This window comes from Cervus canadensis, chromosome 25 (assembly GCF_019320065.1).
Source record: "Cervus canadensis isolate Bull #8, Minnesota chromosome 25, ASM1932006v1, whole genome shotgun sequence".
NCBI lineage: Eukaryota > Metazoa > Chordata > Mammalia > Artiodactyla > Cervidae > Cervus > Cervus canadensis.
The window spans coordinates 32,224,593-32,248,662 of NC_057410.1; the positions used below are offsets into that span (position 1 = coordinate 32,224,593).

General features: G+C 41.6%; 1 non-coding gene across 1 annotated transcript; it reads left to right on the forward strand.

The window, feature by feature from the left end:
- The first annotated feature begins 23,649 nt into the window (after positions 1-23,649).
- Positions 23,650-23,756, forward strand: LOC122427902. The gene has a single exon (XR_006265593.1). It is a non-coding gene; the product is annotated as a U6 spliceosomal RNA (small nuclear RNA).
- Positions 23,757-24,070: the final 314 nt, after the last annotated feature.

Here is a 24,070-nt window from a genome sequence, read left to right on the forward strand (position 1 = left end):
GGCATGTAGAGTGAACACAGAAATGGTTGTGACAACTTCATTTTGCTTTTTCATTCTTCAAATGCCATCATACAATTTGTTTTCCTGTGCAAGCATTACACAAATACAACTGCTTTCAGGAATACTAAAACAGCATTTTACGGGATTTGAAGTATTGAACAGAATCAGTGTGGTAATGCAGAACTCTTTTCCTAACAGAAGAATCGCAGAAGTTAATAATTAAGTTGATTTCTAGGTCCTTGAGTGTTTGAAAAATAAAGTTGAAGTTTGAGATTTTTTTTTAAAAAGGAAATTACAACAGAAGAAAACTACAGACCAATATTCCTTATGAGCACAGGTGCAAAAATGCATGAAAGCATTTGACAAAATCCAAAGCTTCTTCACTAATCAAAAAAATTAAAACTACACAAACTAGGAATAGAAAGAAGCTTTCTTAATCTGAGAAAAGGCATCTATGAAAAACTCACAGGTAACATCATACTTAATGATGAAAGACTGAATGCTTTCTCCCTAAGACTAAGAACAAGATAAGGATATTCACTTTCACCACTTGTATTCAACACCATATTATAGTGAATTAGGCAATTAGGCAAATAAAAGGAACTAAGATGGGAAAGGAAGTAAAACTGCCTTTATTTACAGATGACATGATCTTGTATATAGAAAATCCTAAGGAAACCACGAACCAAAAAAATAAATAAATAAATAAAACACTACTAGAACTAAAAAAATGAGTTAGGCAAGCTTGTAAGATATCAGATCAATATATAAAAGCCAACTGTGTTTCTATACACTTGCAATAGGCAATCTGAAGATGAAGTTAAGAAAACAATTTCACTTTTATTAATAAATTTGAGAAAAGAAGCACAAAGTGTATACACTGAAAATTACAAAATACTACTGAAAGAAATTAAAGAAGATCTAAATAAATGGAAAGACATGCCATGTTTGCTGACCAAGAGACTTAATATTGTTAGGATGGCAATACTCTATCAATAGGTCCACATATTCAACACAATCCTTTCAAAACCCTAGTTGGCTTCTTTGTAGAAACTAACAAGTTGATCTTAAAATTCATATGAAAATTCAAGAGATCCAGAATAGCCAAAACAATCTTGAAATAGAAGAATAACTCACACTTCCCAATTATAAAATTTAGTACAAAGCTACAGTAAGCATGACAGTGTGGTATTGGCACAAGACAGACATACAGATCAATAGACTTGAGAGTTAGAAATAAATCCTCACATTTATAGTCAATTGATTTTCAACAAGTGCCCAAATGATTGAATGGAAAGAATAATTTCTTCAACAAATGGTACTGGGAACAACTAGATGTCCACATGAATGAAGTAAGACTTCTATTTTATATCACTTACAAAAATTAACTGAAATGGATCAAAAATCTCTTAAATGTAAAAGCCAAAACTACAAAACCTTTAGAATAAAATGTAGGTGGAAATCTTCATGATCATAGATTAAGCAATGATTTCTTAGATATGACACCAAAAAACACAGTGACCCCATGGCCTGCAGCCTGCCAGCCTCCTCTGTCCATGAATTTTCCAGGCAAGAATACTGGAGTGAGTTGCCATTTCCTTCTCCAGGGGATCTTCCCAACCCAGGGATCAAACCCTGGTCTCCCACATTGCAGGCAGACTCTTTACCATCTTTTACCATTTGGGGCCACCAGGGAATCCACAAATACAGCAACAAAAGTAAAAATAGATAAACTGAATTTCATCAGAATTTAAAACTATTATTTCATAGGACACTATCAAGAAAGTGGAAAGACAACTCAGAGAATGGGAGAAAATACTTGCAACTCATATATTTGACAAAGGAATTCTATTTGAAATATATGAAAAACTTTTGCAACTCAATAATAAAAACACAAAAAAACAGCAATTACAAAATAGGCCAAGAATATGAATAGGCATTTCTCCAAAGAAGATATATAAATGGTCAAAAAACACATAAAAAGATGTTCAACTTGATCAGCCATCAAGGAAACATATATCAAAACTACAATGAGATAGCACTTCAAATCCACCAAGACAGCTATTATTAGAAAAGCAGATAATAATAAGTGTGGGTGAGGATGTGGAGAATTTGAAACTGATAGGATAGTTCACTGGTAAGAATGTAAAATGATGCAGCTGCTTTGGAAAAATTCTACAAGTTCCTAAAATGTTAAACACTGAACATAGTTACCATCTGACTCAGGCATTCTACTCCTAAGTAATACTCAAGAGAAATGAGCATGTGTATGTCCACATGAAAAGATGTACATGAATGTTCACAGCAGGATTATTCACAATAGCCAAAATGTAGAAACAACCCAAATGTCCACCAACTGATGGCCAGATAAATAAAATGTAGTATATTCACACAATGGAATATTATTCAACAGTAAAAAGGAATGAAGTATTAATATATCCTATAACATGGGCTTCCCTGGTAGCTCAGTCAGTAAAGAATCTGCCTGCAGTGTAGGAGACCTGGGTTCAATCCCTAGGTTAGGAAGATCCCATGGAGAAGGAAACAGCAACCCACTCCAGTATTCTTGCCTGAAAATCCTATGGACAGAGGAACCTGGTGGGCTACAGTCCATGGAGTCACAAGAATCAGACACAACTTAGCGACTAAACCACATAACATGAATGAATCTTGAAAACACTCTAAGTGGAAGAAGCCAGACACAAAGAGCTACAGAACTGGATATTGTATAACTCCATGTGCATGAAACACCCAGAATAGGCAAATCTAAACAGGCAACACATAGATAAGTAGTCCTCTAGGAACAGCAAGATTTAGCAAAGCCAGTAAAGGTATGTTTGCATTCAACAGAGATTAGCATTCCTTCAGAAGCCTTCAGGGAGTACATTGTTCAGACAAAATGGCAGCTGTGGAATTAACAAAAAGAGTCTCATTTTAAATACTCCTTATGCACTATGCTCAGTCATGTCCAACTCTGCCACCCCATGCACTGTAGCTTGCCAGGCTCCTCTGCCCATGGGGTTTTCCAGGCAAGAATACTGGAGTGGGTTGCCATTTCCTTCTCCAGGGGATCTTCCCAACTCAGGGATTGAACTTGCATCTTCAGCCCTGAGGTAGATTCTTTACCACTGAGCCACTTGGGACCATCTAGGGAGACCTAAGCAATGATCTCAAACAGGAAACAGCCAACAGTTTAAGAGCTGGACTAAATATTCACTGTGACATCCATTCTGCATCCTCTCATTTCTACTGTTCCTTTCATCAGGCCTTCTCATACACAGCACCCGATATTTTGGGGGCTTTTTAAAAATAGTAAAATAAGATTGCGCCACTGGCTCTGTTAGTTTCATTATTGAGTGATTTCAGATACAGGGTTTGATGCCAGTGCAGTTGAAGACAGCAAAGCAACTGATCACCCATGGGCTAAATCGTAATGATACGGCATTCTTTCCCATCAAGAAAGCTTCACAGTGCTGAATCCTGAATTTGACACTCTTAGTTAAACTTGGGACTTGGTTAAAGATTAATCAATCAAACTTTTATTTCAACCACATAAACAAAAAACTAAAATATAAGTGAAGACACACTGACAAAGCAGAGATTTGGTTTTCTGTGACTGAGTAATGGAAACTCTTTTTTTTTTTTTTTTTTAGCATCCTATTCTGCATGTGTGTGTGAGAGAGAGACATCAACAAAAAATAAATAAGAGAACTGGTAAGAATACATGAGTCATGGAAAAGGTTTAAAATCATTTGGCTTCCCCAGAAGACAGTCAGATTGTTGGTGAGTGACTCAGCATGGGAAATAGCCAGTAAGAGCAAGCGTGATCAGTGAAGCGATCTGAAAGAGACGTCACAGGTGGGAGGAAAAGTGGGACCTTCCTTGTTGCTGAGAGTCTTAAAAAGATTATCTCAGGGGATTAGTGAAGGGCTAGGCTCCAACCTGCCTGTACTAAAAGCAGATCGTAAGGTATAGATGAAAAGAACAATAAGAAGCATCAGCCACTATGATTGCTAAGCCAACAAGATCCTTTCCAGCAATTCTTACTGGAGCTTGGTTCAGGTTCTATCTTTTATATGGAATCAAAACCAACTTTACATACTCAGTTTCTATTAAAGCTTTTCCCCCACTTAGCTGATAGCACGGCTTTGTAAGTCCTGTCAAGATTCTCCAACAATTTCTGATGCCTGCAACATTCACAAGCCCTACACTGTTTTTTATAAAACAAAGCCCTCCAGAGTTGTTTGGGTGATGAGTACCTAGAGATTGGTGCCCACATCCCTGTCTAGTACCTTAAATGTCTTCTTATATGTGCACCTGGAGACACCATAAATACTGCTTGTTACTGTTGATTATCCAGCCAGGAGTTAATATCCCAACTCTATTTCAAACTCTAAACAGCAAAGTCATCATACTACCTTGAGCTTATGTGGGGCTCCTTTCTAAATAACTCAAATTGAATTTTTAAATCTGCCTAAATCAATTATGTCTCAAACTTCCCACGAAACAATTAGTAAATATCACTTGTTGAATACTTAGGCATTCTGCTAAACATTTATTAGTTGTACCACTTTGGGTAAATCATATATTCTCTATGAGCTTCAGTTCATCTGTAAAAGAGGGAAAACACTGTCTTCCTCAAGAATCACAAAGTCAGTTGCTGACAGGTAAATAACTAAGTAGAGGGAGCTAGGTGTAAGCACTGAGTGATTATTAAGTGAGATGTACCTGGTAATCATGAGGGCCTATTCATTAAACTTGCTTCTTACATGGAACTCTGCACAATGTTATGTGCCAGCCTGGATGGGAGAGGGGTTTGGGAAAGAATGGATACATGTATATGTTTGGTTGAGTCCCTTTGCTGGTCACCCGAAACTACTACAACATAATCAGCTATACCCCAATGCAAAATAAAAAGTTTAAAGTTTGAAAATAAAACAAAAAATAAACTTGCCTCTTCTTTCCTGTAGGCAGATCCTGCCTTCCCACTTAGAGCAGCAAGAAGTGTGAGACATGCTTTCCTAGGCTCCCTTGCAGCTAGGATACTGGTATCCGAGCCAGTCGTGGTCACTGGTGAGTTCAGGGGAAGTCAGTTAGGGACTTTTCTTTTTTTAAGCCTTACTTTTACAACAATGGGGAGAGACCAGTGGGAAGACAAGCTTTCTTCTTCTGGACATGTGTGTGTCTGCATGTGACATGAGCGCCATTTGGAGGCATTGATAGAAAGGAGAGGAACATCACAGCAGACTTGCTGAAGATGTCAGAGGAAAAAGGTGGAAAACATCAGTGGCAGGGGGCAGCAGCCCTTGACAACATTTTTGTGCCACTGTATGAAACCTGGAGCTTCCCTACCTTAACTGAGGTAATAAATACTTGAAGTTATTAGTTGGATTTCTATCACTCATCCTGAAATCATCTCCTCTGCATTATGGCACATTACCAAGGGGCACTCATCATCTGAAGAAGTCAACCATTGGGATGTCCCTTGTGGCTAAGTGGCTAAGACTCCATGCTCCCAATGCAGGGGGTCCAAGTTCGACCCCTGGTCAGGGAACTAGATCCCACTTGCCACAGCTAAGAGTTTGCATGCCGCAACAAAAGATCCCACATGTCTCACTGAAGACTGAGGAACCCATGTGTCACAACTAAGACCCCAGTACAGCCAAATAAATAAATAAAAATAAATAAGGAAGTCGGGCACACTCAGCTTCCACTGGTGGCTGCCAGAGGAGGATTTTTCAAGAAGGGCCAGGAGTCCAAATTTTTTAAATGTTGGCTTAAAGAAATACGTGCATGCCAAACAAAAGACATCTGGAGGCCAAATTCAGCCCACAGACACTGTTTTCAACCCTTGAAGTACCTCTGACAGTTGCTGTGAGTACTGAATTAAATGTGTTTAAAATAAGATCAGTAATAATAGCAAACACTCACATAGCACTTAATATGGGCAAGGCACCATTCATTTTGCTTGCTTTACCAATCGAATACTCTCATATGTAACCAGGCCTTACAACAACCTTACGGGGAGATGTAACTGCCACTTCCACTTTACAGAAAAGGAAAGTAAGGAAAAGAGAAGTTGAGCAATTTGCTCTGGTCACACAGTCATGATGATGTGCAGCAGGAATGTGAGACTGGGCCTAGGTAATCTGGCTCCAGATTTCACATTTAATCAGAGGACCCTGGAAACAGTCAGACATGACTTAGCAACTAAACAACAACAACAGTCAATACGTTCTGCTTGTAAAACATGCCATACAAATTTCTGGCCTGTAATTGATAGTCTATGTAAGTTCCCCAACCCCATCCCCTCCTATGCTTGAGGCAATTTCAGAAATAGAATTAGGGATTTTTCTGATGCTAAAGAGGACAGCTTGGCATGTTAGATATTAATGACAGTTGCCATTTCAGTTTGGTGCCTCAAAAGCTGCCGTAATATCCAGGCAGGTGATCAATATCATAATAAATGAAATCTATATGGTCTTGACTGGAAGGTGGAACAGCTGTTATGACATTTGTGCTCAGCTTCTTGGTCACCAAACAACAGGGATGCTTTGAACCTGGTGAAATGTTGTATCTTCAGAAAAGACCACCAAATTCTCATGGTGTCAGCCAACTTCTCCACCAAGGCTCCTAGATACTGTGGACTGGATGGATGGATGGAGGATGAATTGGCTCCAAAGGTACACACATATGCATACAGTAGGAGACATTGTTATTTTGACTCTTCCCTTAAAGTCTGTCCCCCCAAGATGGACAGAATCTCAAAGCTGAATTCACTTGGTATGAATTAACAACCATAGTGTTTAATCAGTCTTAATCAAACGTTCCCTAAAAATGGGCTCTTACAGAAGTGATTTCAGTAGGAGAAATGCAACTCCAAAAATGTTTATAACACCATTGATGGGGTAGAAGTGAAAGGAGTGTGGGAAAGCCATACGCCTAAATGTCAAGCAATAAAAAAGTGTATTTTGGTATATCCATAGGATTGACAGATCACCATTAAAAACATTGCTTACAAAGAATGCAATAGAAAAATACTTAAGATCCAATAATAAATGAGAAAAGGACACAAGTTGTTTATACAGCATATATCAAAATACATCATTTAAATGAATTTTTCTTAAAGAATAAAAAACACTGGAAATGACTCATATAATACAAGACTCACATAATAGACAAACCAACAAATATTTATTGATTAACTCCCAAGTACTGTAGATGAAAAATAATGACATAAAAAAAATTTCTTCCTGCTTCTAATAGCTTTCAAAATAATCAAGGAGATGAGATGCTCTGTAACAATTACATCATAAAGAAATTTGGTAATTGGAAATGAACAATTTATAACAGTTGCTATAATACTCAGAGGAAAAAAAGCTGACCTCTGGCTGTGGTGACCCAGGCAGGCTGTGAAGAGGGGCAGAGTGGGAGTTGAACCAGAGGCTTACCAGGATTTCAGGAGACCAAAGGGCATTCCAAGCAGGGGGGTGGGACGCAAAGTCTGGTGGGATGCATCAGTCCATATTGATGAAGGTATGGAAACATGCAAGGTATGTTTAATGTGATGCAGTGGAAAGAACCTAGGGCCTGAGTTGGGACCCTGGCTCTGCAAATGACTGAAGTTAATCTCTGAGGTCTCAGGTTCTTCACCTGCACGCAGGAACAATAATACATCTCAGAGGATTTCCGTGTAGGTTAAACAAGATCATTTATATAGGATGCCTGGCCCATAGTGGAAAATTGTTAAAGCAAATTCTTTTGCTATCTCTTTCTCTTCTTTTTTCTTTGTTCATCCACTCACTCACTCATTCAACAAGGGTTGAGCACCTGCCACGTGCCAGCACTGGGCTGGCTATTGTTGGTCCGTTCTCATCCAATTCCACTCCACACTCCTTGCTGCTCTGTGCTGTGCCCCAGGAGCCTGACGACCATGGACTGCATCACCCAGGCTCCTGTGCCCTCTGGCTTCCAGTTGGAAACACTGGCAGGAGCTCTGAGGGTGGGAGGAGAAAGAAGTTGGACAATTTATCCTGCTTTCCACTTCCTCCCTGTCTCAACATGGGGGTGGTAGGTGGCTCTTCTTCTTTAGCACAGCTCTCAGCTTTTGGGGGACACAGCTCCCTCCTCCTGCCCCTTCGTGCCAAGGGGTGGGGATGACACTTTCTGGGGCCCCCATCATGCCTCATGGGTTTCCTTCACCCTGAACAGGGTCTGTTTGTTCAATTCCCTTCAGTTAAACTCTCTCGAGTCTGTTGCTTACTGGGACTCTGACTGACATACATGATGAAGAAGGCAGACAAATCCTTGCCCCTACATTCTGATAAACAATTGCATAGGCAAAATAGCCATGGGTACTAAGAAGAAAATAAGGTAATGTGATAAAGAGAGAGGCTACAAAGGGGGTGGGGGTAACCTTTGAACAGAGACTTAAAGGCTGAGGGGGAGCCCGTAATGCAAAGTTCTGGGAGACCCCTATTTCATGCAGAAGTGCTATGTAAGAGTTTAAAGTGAAGACAAGCATGAGGTGTTGGAATAATGAAAAGAGGCCACTGGGGCTGGAAATCGGTGACCTGCAGGAAGAGCGGTGGAAGGATGGTCAGAGAGGCAGTAGGGGCCAGTCAGCGCTGGGTGTGGTGGGCTGTGGAAAGGGCCCTGGACTTAGAGACGAGGTGTATTAGGACGTTTTTGGAGGGCTGCAGGTTGAGGAGTAATTTGAGCGACGTTTCGAATCCATAATCTTCCACTGTGTGGGCAATGGATTATGCATCAGGCAAGAGTGGGAGGTTATTGCCATGGAAGAGCTGCTGGCAGCTTGAACTAGAAGGTTGGCAATGGCAGTGGAGAGATGTGCATGAACTCGAGATTCATTTACACTATGACCCTGAGGTATCATCATATTTCAGTTCTTTCCAACCAGTGTCCTAGACCCTTAGAGGATGGTGAGCACACTACTATATTTTTTTAATTTATGTTTTTATTTTAGTGGTTATATATTTCAAAATTAGTATGAACATATCCTGGATCATCTGTATGCCCATCTTATAACAGAATAGTATTATCACATAATTTCAGTGGTCCCAGCTCATTTTGATTCCAAGACCTCCAGCAGCAAATGATGACCTACAATGACAGCATTTAACATAACGTGATGATTTTATTAAAATGTAACACACATACAGAAAAGAATACCACTCATAAGAATATATGGCTCTATAGATTTTCACAAACTGAACATTTCCATAACCAACACAGAGTTTAAGAACCTAACCCTCTAGGAACCCTTCTCCTGCCTTCTCCAAGTCACTCCCCACCCCACCCCCAGTGTAAACTATCACCTTGATTTCTAGCACCATAATTTAGTTTCTCTTCTTCTGGAGCTTTAGATGAATGCAGAGATGAGAGTTATGTAAGTGGGATGAAGCTGGTCTCTAAAAGTCCCATCATGGTGTGTGGGCAGCATGGGATTCCCACTAGGGACCAGCCCTCAGTTTCAGTTCATGCTTCCTGGGCATTGTGATGAAGATCTGACCTCAGAGACTAGGAACCAAATTATCCCCAAGGCCTGAAGCAGTTTCATTAGCATATCACAGTGGATCCCCATCAATGGATGTGGCCCAGCACAGCATAGTCACAGGGCTATGACTCTTACATAGCCCTGGGTATATATTAGAATGTCTGTTTATCATGGTTGTGCCTGTCATGCATAATAACATTTTCCCACACCTTAGATGACTCATGAGATGTTAAGAATAAAACAGTGATGTCTTGACTTCTGTCATTGCTTTCCTAGTCCACAGCCCAGCAGCTCTCCCAGGTCCAGACTAAAAGGTGTCTTCTTTAATCAGAAGGAAAGTCCAGCTGAATCTGCCCCCAGTCACAGGAAGGCTCCCATCCCTGCCCCACCAGTCCTCATTCATTACACCACCAGGGTCAAAACAGGGAAACAGGCAAGATTTGGTTTGAATGGACTCTCTTGCTCACTCCAGTTCTGGCCCCTCCTGTTACTCCAGGGACCTCATGCCTCCCACTGGCCCCAGAGTCCCTCCCTGGAAGCATGCACAGCCCTACTCCTGCCTCCATTCTCTCCCAGTTCTGCATTCTGCTATGTGATAATGAGTGACATCGGATTTATCCAAGGAATGCCCATGATGGTTTAGTGGAAAGAGCACTGCATTTGAGAGTTAAGGGGTCTGGTTCTAGTTCTAACATGACATCAGTTAGGATAACTAATTAGTTGAAAGTGACAGCATTCAACTTAAGCAAAAAACAAACCAAAAAAAAAAAAAAATTCCAGAGATGAATGAGTTCCTACCAGGGTCAGGGGTCAGATACAGTTATATCAGGGTCTCCAAGATGTCATTAAAGACAGACTCAGTCGCTCCACATCTTGGCACTGCTGTCCTTGGCTCTCTGCCTACAGTCCTACCCTCCCAGCAAGCCCAGCGAAGACCATGAACTTCTCTATTCCAATGTCCTGAAATCAAATCTCATTAGTTTTGATTGGCCTCCTGGGAACACATGCCCTGACGCTCTGGCTGGTGAGACTCAGCTCATTTGCTCACTGTGGATTTGGGAGTAAAGTTAGCACTACCCAAGATACTAGGACAGAGTGGGAGGGGCTGATTCCCCAGAAGGACTGAGGTAGGCCACAGCCACAGGTGTCCGCTTCAGTTATTAATTAATCATAAGAGCTTGACAGATCTTTACATCTCTGGGCCTGGTTTCTCACCTGCAAAAAGAGACAGATGGACCCTACAACCTCTAATGAAGTTATGAAGCTTGAGTCTTCATAACTCTACCTAATTTCTCATGGGCATGCTACATAGTATTTTTACATCCCAAAGAATAATTTCTCAAGCCAATTAAAATGGGAAGCAGTAGGGACATAACCACCTACATGATAAGTCATTTAGGAAGGGTAAGACCCACCATAGTGCAGGCCTTCCCCATGTGCTCTGTGGGATCTCTGCCCCCAGTAACCCTGTAGAGACACAAGCCAGAGAGGCTGGTGCCAGTGGAGAGGAAGAGATGGAATCAGAACTGTCATTCATTGATTAATTCCACCAACAATGATCATGCACTTCCTATATCCCCAGCACTGTACTAAGCTCTGGAAATGAACATGAGCAAGGCACAGCCCCTGTTTTCTAAGACCACAGTCTTGAGGTGGACAACACAAAAGCAAACCGCTAATTGACAATCCAGAAGGTCACGGACTGTGGCAGGATGGTAAGGTAGATCAAGTGAGAGAAACAACACCCAGTGGGAGATAGGGTTTGGGGTATAAGGAGATGAGAGAATAGTCAGGGAAGTTATTTCTAAGAAAGAGATCCTGAACAGGATCTGGAAGGAGAAAGGAGAATCTAGCCAGTTAAGAAAAGCAGGGAACGAGCATTCACACACATCGAGTCGTCGGGGCAGTCTGTTGCAGTTTGTTGCACTCAAGCATTGCAGCTTGTTGCAAGTGGCTGCCATGTGGAATTTAAATGGGACAGTGGCAAGAGGTAAGGCCAGGCTTGATTGTAAGGGACCTGGAGGAACCAAACCAAGAAGGTGTACCTCCTGGAGTACCATGGAGACCCTCGGGAGTCACTGAAGGATGTTAAGCAGGAAGGTAACACACAGTATCTCTCATATCTACAAAGCATCTACCAGTATCATGTGGGGTCAGGGAGATATAAGACCAGTTGTCTTCAAGACGTCTGTAATTACAGACTTTCCTGGTGGTTCCATGTTTAAGGATCCACCTGTCAATGCAGGAGACAGGGGTTCGATTCCTAGTCTGGGAAGATTCCGCATGCCGTGTGCCACAGCTGCTGAAGTTCGTGCTCTAGAGCCCACAGGCTGCACCAAGAAAAGCCACCGCAGTGGAGCCCTTGCATCACAAGCAGAGAGCAGCCCTGACTTGTCATGACTGGACAAAGCCCATGTGCAACAACGAAGACCCAGAACAGCCAAAAAATAAAAAATCTTTTTAACTAAAAAAAAAAGAAGTCAGTGGTCACGCCATCATAATGATAGAGGAAGGACTTCAATACCCAGTATCTGACCACTGGCTTCTGTAGTTTTGTTGTGTGTATGTCTGTTTGTTCATACCTTCACCTCATTCCACATATAGTTCACTCTTCATAAAAAAATGCCTGCACCTGGGACAAAATGTTTAAAGGTGATCTGTAAGTCTCTGCTAAAAATCACACCTCACAGCTGATTACAAAACAACTCAAGATCTTTTAGCCACCAAATATTATTACAAGGATTCTCATGTGGCGCTAATGGTAAAGAACCTGCCTGCCAATGCAGGAGACCTAAGAGACGCTGGTTCGATCCCTGGGTCAGGAAGATCCCCTGGAGGCAGGCATGGCAACCCACGCTAATACTCTTGCCTGGAGAGTCCCATGCACAGATGAGCCTGGAGGGCTACAGCCTGCAGGGTCACAGAGTCAGACACGACTGAAGGGGCTTGGCATACACGCATGTAGGCACAACAATCCATCGGCACCCAGTGGAGACACCTGGGACCCTCTGCTGGCTGCTCACAGAGCCCCACAGGTCTGCCTTCTACAGAAGGGAGAAAGCCCTGTATTCTACAGAACATTGGCCTGCCCAATGGAAATCATGGCACTCTGCACAACCAGGCTTGATGGTAAGAGATTATTCCTAATGGCATAAAACCTCAGAGAATCCTGTGTCTGGAGGAAAAGCAGAGATGCATCTGAATACCAGGACTGCCTTAGAATGAAGAGAAACAAGGAGAAGCCCTGAGTTGTGAAAACAACATCTACCCGATCAACCTAAGTGAAAGTTGCTCAGTCATTTCCGACTCTTTGTGACCCCATGGACTATACAGTCCATGGAATTCTCCAGGCCAGAATACTGGAGTGGGTAGCCTTTCCTTTCTCCAGGCGTCTTCCCGACCCAAGGATCGAACCAGGGTCTCCTGTATCGCAGGCGGATTCTTTACCAGCTGAGCTATCAGGGAAGTCCTGATCAACCTAAAATGGGACCTAGAAAAGAAATGGTTAAATCTGTCATAAATTAAGAAATAAATGAAAAAATGGCTGGTTTCCACAGAAGTTTGACATTCTCAGTCCACTACAAAGACACTCGATTCTTAATCACGCAAGATAACAGGGACCTTTGCCAAATGTCCTGCAGAATGAGGAGTAATTTTTTTAGCTTATATTTGACTTGGAAATGCATTCTATTTTTTTTTTTTTTTGGACTAGCTTTAACTTTCAAGCTCTATTTCACTAAAGATTAAGTAGCAATGACAGTGACAATGACAACATCTCCTTAGAGTCTGTCCAATTTTCAAAACCTATTTATATCCATTGTCTCATTCAAGATTCTCAGTAACCCAACTCAGTGACTTAATTAGCAAATGCCCATCTTATAGACAAGGAAGTGAGGCTCAGAGACCCTCCACATCTAGTAAAGTGACTGAGCTGATCTCAAACCCAGGCTTCTTACTTGAATCCAAGGTTTTTTCCTAGGAAGGGCTGAAAGAAGCCAAAACCAAAAAAAAAAAAAAAACCAAACTGGGTTGCAAAAAATAAAGTGCTGACTGCCGAAACTTTACATGAGGATGAGAGATTAATAACAAAGAGACCATTTTTCATGTGAACTCAAAATGTGAGTTCTCAGTTTTGTTTCTATTTGTACGAGAGCTTTGTCGTTTTAAAAGGCCCTTTCTTCTCACTCAAAATGAGAAAATACCTTCTGACAGCCATGCAATTAGTAGAGCCTTCAGATATTGATTTCCTCTGTTCCTTGGTATTACCCTTTTTCACAGGGCTCCACACAGGCTCCCGACAGAAGGGAAGCTGAAGTTTCTGAATTGGCCTCTGAAGTAATTTAGCTGTTTCCCCTCACCATCTCTCAGCTGCACTCCCAAGGCTTCCTCCTCCCTCCTCAGCTGCATCTAAGGGTGACTGCTAGGCAGGGATTTGAGAAAGGGAAAGGAGATGGGTAGGGGGAAAGGCCTGAGAATAGGAAAGCAGAGGGGAAAGAAAAGAAACAAAATCAATCCCTGAGTGGAACCCCAACAAGTTCTTGGGTAAAAGTTATCTTTCCCCTTGAAAAAAGGAGAGGGGGTGGAACATAAAACAGAAATTACCAGTGGTACTACTATCAGGATTCCTTCACTTATTCTACATTTACTGAGATCCAACTGGTACCAGGGACTTTCACGGGCTCTGAGAATGTACACAATTGGCAAAAAACCAATGTAATTCTTACCTTTATTGAGAGTACAGAGGTGCAAGTTGTGTTCCCCAGGAAGCTGACTCTGAGACAGATTAGAATGCATACATTGTGTTAGAGAGTGCTCTTAGGAGTAACAACTGTGCAGAGAAGGTAAATTAGCAGGACTGAGCATCCTCTGATGCAGTCAAAATATGAAACAGCCTCAAGGGAAGCCTGCGCCAGCCCCTCATGGGGTTCCAAAGAGGGGTGACTTTTCAGACCTATCCCCAGATAAGTGAGAAAGCCAGACCTTCACACTCCCATGTAGATCAGTCATTGAAAGGGAGTGTGGCCTCGGGGCAGTGGGGCGGGGGTGGGGATGCTGGGCATTTCTCTTCAGTTGACTCAGGGCCAAAGAGGTTACATTTCCAGCAACGGGGGCAATAATAGCCTTTGATTCGAAGGCAGATCTGAGCAGCTCATCAGAGCCCCCAGCTCATGTAGTCTGATAGAGGGGGCAGCAGCCATAACACAATCATAAAAAAATGCATAATGCACAGCAATTTGGGCTGCAAAGGAGAGGTGCATGGTACCTGAGAAAGTGCAGCCAAGATGAAAAGGAGACACTGGGTTTCAGGCAGGGGAAGCCCATCTGCAAAGCCCTGGATTGGGAAGGCGTGGGAAGGGAAATGGGTTGGAGAGCATCCCTGAAGGGAAAAAGGAATCAAGCGCTACCTGTCAATGACTGTGTTCAGTACTTTTAATTCATCCTTTAGTTCACTTCACAATCCCATGAGGAAGGTATTGCTCCCAGGTCCTTCTCGCATCTCTTGAGATCAAAGAACAACATTCCCTGGAGCCACATGGAAGTGACAGGCCTGATGGTCATGGAGTCAAGAGCACAATGAACTGATGGGGGCTGAGATCAAACTAGCCAGTTCTCTGAGCAGAGAGAGGAATTTTAAGGAAAACAGAGAAGCTAGCTGACTTGGACACCTCTGTGGGAAATGAAAAAGGAAAGCAATCAATGTAAACTGAAGACCAAAGCAAAGTTTACTGAATTTACACATAATAGCATTGATCATTATAACAAAATTCAATAAGATTTTAGATCTGATTAATTCTTACATTCATTTAGCAATGCTGCATTTTGGGAACTGCAGAAATCAAGTCAACTGTTCTGAAACAGAATAAGATGACTCTCAAGGCAGCTAGTAATACACTGTAATGAAAGAGAATTTTATATATATATATTTTTTTAAGCAATTATGTACTGATTCCTATATCTGGTGGTGTAAAATTTGTTGAGATAAGACAATCTGCAAAGCAAAAATCACATAGTGACAATTCCTTTTTTCATTAGAAAAAGTACGTATATGTAAGAAAAAGGTGCATAGCAGAAGTCCCCACTTGAGTCTCTGCTATGTCTATGGCAGATCTATGGTAATACTAGCCGGAAGTGCATTCCTCTCCAGGGGTAGGGGGGACTAGTGCACCTCCCTAGAGAGAATTCATCCCAACTAAAGCAGTGGGAGCCTGGAAATTTGTGGCTTAAGAGGACAAGACTGATAAAGCCCGTTTGGTGTCATATCTGGGTTTGAGTCACTTTCTAGCTATGTGACTTCAGCCAAATTACTAACCCCCTGCTAAGCCTCAGTCGTTTTGTCTACAAAATGGACTGTGAGAACCCCTGTGAAGTTTTCAAAGTTGAGTGATCCTTCACATTTAGAAATGGAACACCAACCACAGGCAATAATATGAGAAGGTACTCTTGGAGCTACTCAAAGTATGTTCCTCAGACTTACAGTAGCACCTTGGAACTTTGCTAGAAATGCAAATTATCAGGCTCAGTGGTAAAGAATCCGAATGCCAAGGCAGGAGACACAAGAGACGTGGATTCAATCCCTTGGTCAGGAAGATCCCCTGGAGTAGGAAAAGGCAACCTACTCCATTCTTCTTGCCTGGAAAATACCATGGACAGAGGAGCCTGGCGGGCTACAGTCCATGGGGTCGCAAAGAGTCAAACATGACTGAGCAACTGAATATGAGCACGCACACATCCCACACCAGTCTGGCTGATTCTGAATCTCTGAAAGTGGGAGACCAGAAAACTGGGTTTGAATAATTCTCCTGGCAGAGTGACCAAGAATTCAAATTTGTCCAGGGTTGAGGAGCCTCCTGAGATAAGGAATTTCCAGTGTTAAAACTGTAAAGTCCAGGGCAATCTGAAACGGATTGATTACTCTAACTCCACATGATTCTCATGTGTGCTAAAGTCTGAGAACCACTGTTCTAACAGAAGTATGTGTACTTTAAAATTAATATAATATTGTGGGTGAGGTGCTTGAAGATTCCATTGGAGATTTTTGCATATCCTTTGGGGACAGCTGTGAATTACTGCTTTAAGGTAAGCCAATATTTATTGAGCATCCTTTGCAGGTCAAAAGTTTGGATGGATGCTCTTTATTTTACCTCTTTGATCATACAGCATCTTCAGAGAGGTAGGTATTTTAATCCTCACCTAGAAAACTGAGATCTAAACAAGTGAGTAACCTGCCTATAGGATCACTATAGGCTAGTAAGCCAAAGCGGTTCAAGAATGTTACTTTCTAGAGCCTGTGTTGGTTCCATTAAACCCATGCTTCCTCAAGAGTGAAAGATATGCTGCAGTCCATGGGGTCGCAAAGAGTCAGACATGAGTTAGCAACTGAACAATAACAGAGCAGACCTAAAGAAAACAAGGGGTCTTTGGACTTCAGGGACTTGCTCATGGCCAACAACTTCTAAGAGAACGAGAATGAGGCCTGCTTGACTGCAGGGGGAAACCCAGCCCATCCCATCAAAAGCATCTCCTTCTCTGTTAGAGTCACCCTTCACACCTGGGCCTCCTGACTTCCAAACCAATGCTCTTCCCTTTCAGCCCAAGTGCCTTTGCATTGTTACCTTTTCAGATATCGCAAAACATCACTCAAAGTATAACAGTGGTAAGCAGGTAGGAGAAATATTGTTTAACTGACATTTGAAGGCATTCTCAATTTTTCAAAAAAAATTTCATAGCATCAATACTGAAAACATTTATTACACATCTGAAACTTCACTTAGAATTAAACAATGTGGACAAATCACTTATAAATTCATTTGCTATTAGAAAGTCTGTATGCACTCCCTACATTAGGCAGTCTCCGCTAGGTCCTGGGGGCAGACTGATGTCAGCCAGACACTCTCCCTGCCCTCATAATGCTTCAGTCTAGCAGGGAAGACAGGTGTGAAGTAAACATATGCAGGTAAATTATAATAGGCATTTTAAAGGGAGAGAAAAAAGAGGGACCTAATTTGTGAGGGGAAGGGTTGGGAAGATGAGTATTACAGGATTTCCAACCTAATTTAGATGGTATTAATACATCTCTAGACAAACTAAGCAAAGGCTTTGTCTGGTGTAAAAGAAAAAAACTAAGGACATTTGTGGCATGGTGACTGAAGGGCAAGCAGTCACACGTTTAGTTAAATGTTCTCAGAGATGGAACTAACACTGTTAGAATTCCCAAGAACTTGGCACTTCTTCAGCAAACTCTCATTTAGAATGAAGAGCAGGCTTCCTAGAGTTCCAGAACAGTGCTTTCTGGAGCCATACCGGAGCCTGAGACAATGGAGAAATACCCGCTCCTATATACATTAATCAAAATATCTTCCAAAAAAAAAAAAATATCTTCCAAAATATTTTGAAACAAGTGAAAAAAATTCATAAAAGCTCTATGATCAAAAGACATAACAACCATGACTCATTGATATATGGCAGAAACCAACACAATATTGTAAAGCAATTATCCTCCAATTCACCACAAAATTTTTTAAAGACAAGACAACACATAAAGCCTTGCATTGCCCAATCTTTTGCATACATTGTCAAACTTTATAATATAAACCTGGCTGGTGAACAATTTGAGGACCTTGGAGCCAGGAAACGCAGGACTGACTGGATATGGCTATTCCCATCACACAACAATGCAGAGAAGTAACACAATCAACAATAGCCTGTCTTCACTTAAAATTTTGTTATTTTTTTCACTATGAATTGATTTCATATTTATTTTTAAATTTTTGCATTAATATATAATTTTACTTGATTAAAAAGTATTTCAGTATCCCTGTGAATTTTGCTGCCAGAAGTGAGTGCCTCACTTGTTTTACCCTAATCTTGACCCTAGTCCTGTGTTCATCATGCAGAGACTTCAACTTCCAGCATTTCCAAAGGCAGAAATCTATAACAGATATAACTGTGTGCCTTTTCCTGGGGTGTGTCCTTTTGTTTCAGCACAAGCTTGAATAATGTCAGATGTATACTTCAGGAAAATGGATTTCCCTTTTGAAATTTTGTTTTCAGCACATGCCATCTCTTGAAAATTGTGATCTGAGTGGAAGAAAGTGGCCATTCTTCTGCCAAGTTCTGTTGCATAGAAAATGCTGGTGGTTGGATGGTGTTAAAAAGCAACATCTGGTTTCAATGCTACCTTTTTCTCCTTAGAGTAATTTTTAGAAAATTTGCCACTTTTTATATAGACTCAGGACATAGTCCTCAGTCTTAATATTGGGCTCAGAATAAGATGTTAGAACATATACTTACTTAAACATTTCCTTCTTACTAAGATTTTGGAGGCACATTTTCTCAACTAACAAGAAGGCAGATACAATCTGAATCAAACTAAAGAATGACATTTCCCTGGTCTAGCTTCCTAGTTCTGATTGGACTACATCCAAATGTACTACCCATTGTTAAAGAAATGTCACAAAATTCCTCGAACACAATTAAATGTGTGTTTGCTTTCAACTCTAAAGGACAGGGCACACAGCACCTTCCCAGATGGTTGTTTTAAAAGGTGCCATGAAATCAAGTATGCACTGATGAGGTGTAGCGGTCCTAAGGAGGCTGAGCACTCCCAACCCAGATCCCAGTGTTAGAACTTCTTGGCCAACTGGATGCAAATGCACAAAGGAATAAAAACCAAAGCCTCACCCAGCTCCATGAAGTACTAGCTGTGTGACCTTCAGCAAGTAAACTTAATCTCTCTTTTTCTCATATGTTCAATGGGCCAATTCAGGTTTGACTGTTGGTGTTGTTGTAAGATTGAAAAGAATATCTCTTCTCAACAAAATATTAGCAAGCTGAATCGAATAACACATAAAAAAAGATCACATACCATGACCAAGTGAGAGTCATCCCAAGTTCACAAGGATGGTTCAACATACACAAATTAATCAAAAGAAAAGACAAAAACCACATGATTATCTCAATAGATGCAGAAAAAGCATTTGACAAAATTCAACATCCATTCATGACAAAAACTCTTAGCAAAGTGGGTATAGTGGGGACATAGCCACTATAGCAAAAGCTATTTATGACAAACTCAAAGCCAATACATTAAATACTCAATGGTGAAAAGTTGAAAGTCTTCCCACTAAAATCTGGAACAAGACAAGGATGCCCACTCCCATAGCTTCCCTTCAACAAAGTATTGGAAGTCCTAGCCACAAAATTCAAACATGAAAAAGAAATAGAAGGTATCCAAATGGTAAGGGAAGAGGTAAAATTGTCATTACATGCAGATATGACACTATATGTAGAAAACCCTAGAGACTCCACACAAAAACTACTAGAACTGATAAACAAATTTAGCAAGGTAGCAGGATACAAGATGAACATACATAAATTGGTTGCATTTCTCTACACCGACAATGAAACATTAGAAAAGAAATGTAAGAAAAAGAATACCTTTTAAATCAGAACTACAAAAATAATATACCTAGGAATAAATCTCAACAAGGAGGTAAAGGTCTTATATTCTGAGAACTATAAAATATTTAAAAAGGACACTGAGGACGATTCAAAGAAACAGAAAGATATTCTATGTTCCTGGATTGGAAGAATTAATATTGTTAAAACTGCCATACTACCCACAGCAATCTATAGATTTAATACAGTTCCATCAAGCTACCCAAGAACTTTTTTAACAGAACTAAAACAAATAATCCTAAAATTCATGTGGAATCATAAAAGACCCAGAATTGCCAAAGCAATCCTGAAGAAAAAGAACAAAGTAGGAGACATAACCATCCCAGATTTCAGACAATACTACAAAGCTATAGTAATCAAAACAGTGTGGTATTAAGACAAAAACAGACATACGGGCCAATGGAACAGAATAGAGAGCTCAGAAGTAAACCCACATACCTACAGTCAATTAATCTTCAATAAAGGAGGCAAGAATCTTAAAAAAAAGAATTAATATATGTGTATGTATAACTGATTCACTTTGCTGAACAAATGAAATGAACACAACATTGTAAATCAACTATACTCCCACAAAATTAAAATTTTAAGAAAAGAAACTCTGCTTGTGGCACAGACTTCTTGTGGCCCCCCATACCCATCTCCTCTTATTCTATATAAGAATAGAAATCCTAATTTTTGTAGCCGCAATACATGGCTGTGTAGAATAAAGACAACATTTCTCAGTTTCCTTTACAGCCAGATGTACTCATGTGACTAAATTCTGGTCAAAGAAATAAGAGCAACAAGAAGTGATGGAGAGCCAAGTGCCATCCTGAACTGTGGGTATGAGGGCAATGCCTAGGAATGGCAGAGCCATAAGACAGGAGGAACCCAGACCTTTGGTTTTCCCAGAGCCATCAGATCAGCTGTGGACCCCACATGTCCTGACTCTTCTGTGAGTGACAAGTAAAATTCTCTGTTTTATAAGCCATAACAGAGACTCGAAGGAAGAGTGGCTTATATAAGACAGAAAGATTGAGAGCAGAAGGAGAAGGGGGCAACAGAGGATGAGATGGTTGGTTGACATCACCAACTCAATGATATGTGCCTCTGGATACTCCGGGAGATAGTGAAGGACAGGGAAGTCTGGTATGCTGCAGTCCATGGGGTGGCAAAGAGTTGGACATGACTTGGCGACTAAACAACAAACACCTATGATCATTTCATCTGATTCTTTTTTACTCATTACAAACATGCCTGAGGGGAAGGAAAAGAACAGAAAGAAAAGAATGTGTTTGGAAACTGAACCCATTTGCCCCACCTCCCAAGCCAGAGCTGACAACTGGGCTTGCTGATCTGAGCTAGGCGGGGTCAGTTCCAATGTCTGACCAGAATTTGGACTTAAGGTACAGAGTCAGGGTCCTTTGGTCACATAAGCTAAGCAAGGAAGGGTGACATTGTGAGCTGAGCAGCGGCCATGCACAGAAAAGCAGATAGAGCTGGCCCACAGACAATGAGAAGAGACAAGAGGGAGGGTGGAGAAGCAGGGATAAGGGGCCACGGATCCCAGAGAGGACAGTCACCCCACAGCACAGGCATGCTGGTCTCCCCTGAAGCCCCCAACACTAGTCATCCTTGGATTTCATGAGCTAACCTTGCATCCTTTGAGTAAAGCCCTTGTCCGTCCTATTTATGTGATATCATGCATGTGTATATCTGTAAATATTATCCTTCATTTACTTTTGCTTAAGCTACTGTGAAGGTTTCTGTTACTTGCAAGCGAAAGAGCCTAGACTCTGATGACTCCCAGCGCAGGCACCCGCCACCTCACCTCGCCTTATAAACAGTGGCGCTTTTATAAACTCACACACACAATGAGGACTCATCAGGAAATGACCGGCACCACGGTGTTTTCCCTCGGAGAGCTGTCAAATTAAAAACAAGTAGATAGTCTCCATGTGGGTGTTCCTGGGACTTTTATTTGGCAACTAAGCCATCACTTATTGTTTCTCAGACGCCATTTACATGAGATCAATAGTCAGAAATTTTCCAGGTGCAGTTACTCTGATAGTGTGTGCCAGTCATTTCAGTAAACACAAGATCCTGAACTTGATTTTTCTGCTAAAGCAATCAACAGGGAACACACAGCCACATTTCTGGTTCCACCCCTGGAGCTTGCTCATACTCTGATGGTAATATTGGCCATTTTAAGGCTACACAACTGCGGGACGCCCTTCAAATTGTCAAGCAATTACCCCAAATAACACTGTGTTGGAAAAATACCTTGGATTTCTCCATAAAAAGAGAACATGATGAGAAGAACAAGGTAACTTGTAAATCCAATGGCTTTTACAAAATAAGAAAACAATAAGAAAAATGACATTTAATACTGCCCACTTAGATGGACCTAATCGCTTGATTTTTTAAATTTGAATCCTATTATCAGCTAAAGTTCATTGAGGAACCTAGACCAGACCCCATGTAACAGACATCCCACCACTGAGGCAGGAATAAGAAGTGGTCGAAAATGATAACTATGGCGTCTAGCTGGGCTGACTTGGGCTCGGGACTAGGCTCTGCTTGTGAAGGGCTGTGTGACTTGGGACGGGTGGCCCAACCTTTCTGAATCTTGGTTTCCCCATCTGAAAAACAGGGATAATAATGATGACTACCCTGTGTGAGGATGAAACAAGATATTGCATATGGAGCACACAGCACACCTGCACACAGTAACTCTGGGTAATTGTTAGTGGTAACTATTAACTGTCGTTGTTGAAGTGGCTGTTATCACAGGGTAGCCTGCTAAGCTGAAGGCTGCTGAGACTCATAGGTCTGGATTTCAAGCTATTTTTGCAAGCAATGAACTACTAAAAATAGGAGGCAGTGTTTACTCTCATAGCTTCGGGGAACAGCTATGACTTGGTCTCTGACCAAGTAGATTCAGTGGTGGAGCAAATGGCCTTCCAACTGCCTCTCAGTTCAGACCACATCCTGACTGGACCTCAATCCAGGGAGGTTTGGACAACCCAGAAAAGCAGGCCGAGCAAAGCTCTCTAGGCCAGGCCCTTGAGAGGCATCCCAAGACAAATGGACCTATGTATGATCCTTCCTGTTTCACCCAGGAGACTGCCCAGAGGGCACTTCCTGGTCCTTTTTCTCACCACCACCACCCCATGTATTGTTGGGGCCAGGATCTTAGGGAATCACAGGACACATGGCTCTGATGCAGAAAGGAGCTTCCTTATGTCCCAAGAGTAGAGCAGTGAAGGGGACTTTGCTACAACCCATCCTGTGGACTATTCTGACCATAATTCTAGAGTTGCTGCTGCTGCTAAGTCGCTTCAGTCATGTCCAACTCTGTGCGACCCCATAGACGGCAGCCCACCAGGCTCCCCTGTCCCTGGGATTCTCCAGGCAGGAACACTGGAGTGGGTTGCCATCTCCTTCTCCAACGCATGAAAGTGAAAAGTGAAAGTGAAGACGCTCAGTCATATCCGACTCTTAGCGACCCCATGGACCACACAGCCTACCAGGCTCCTCTGTCCATAGGATTGTCCAGGCAAGAGTACTAGAGTGGTTGCCATTGCCTTTTCCATAATCCTAGAGTTGGGAGCCACCCAAACTTGATCCACTCCTGGTCCAAGGGACCCACCAAAGAGGTCCCAAGGGACTCACCTCCAGAAATAATACCTCCCGTGCTCGCTTCTGCAGCACATATACTAAAATTGGAACAATACAGAGAAGATTAGCATGGCCCCTGAGCAAGGATGACACGCAAATTTGTGAAGCGTTCCATATTTTTTCACAGCAGGATCCTCTATGACCCACCTCCCAGAATATTGGAAATAAAAGCAAAAATAAACAAATGGGACCTAATGAAACTTAAAAGCTTTTGCACAACAAAGGAAACTATAAGCAAGGTGAAAAGACAGCCCTCAGATGGGAGAAAATAATAGCAAATGAAGCAACAGACAAAGGATTAATCTCAAAAATCTGCAGCTCAATTCCAGAAAAATAAATGACCCAGTCAAAAAATGGGCCAAAGAACTAAACAGACATTTCTCCAAAGAAGACATACAGATGGCTAACAAACACATGAAAAGATGTTCAACATCA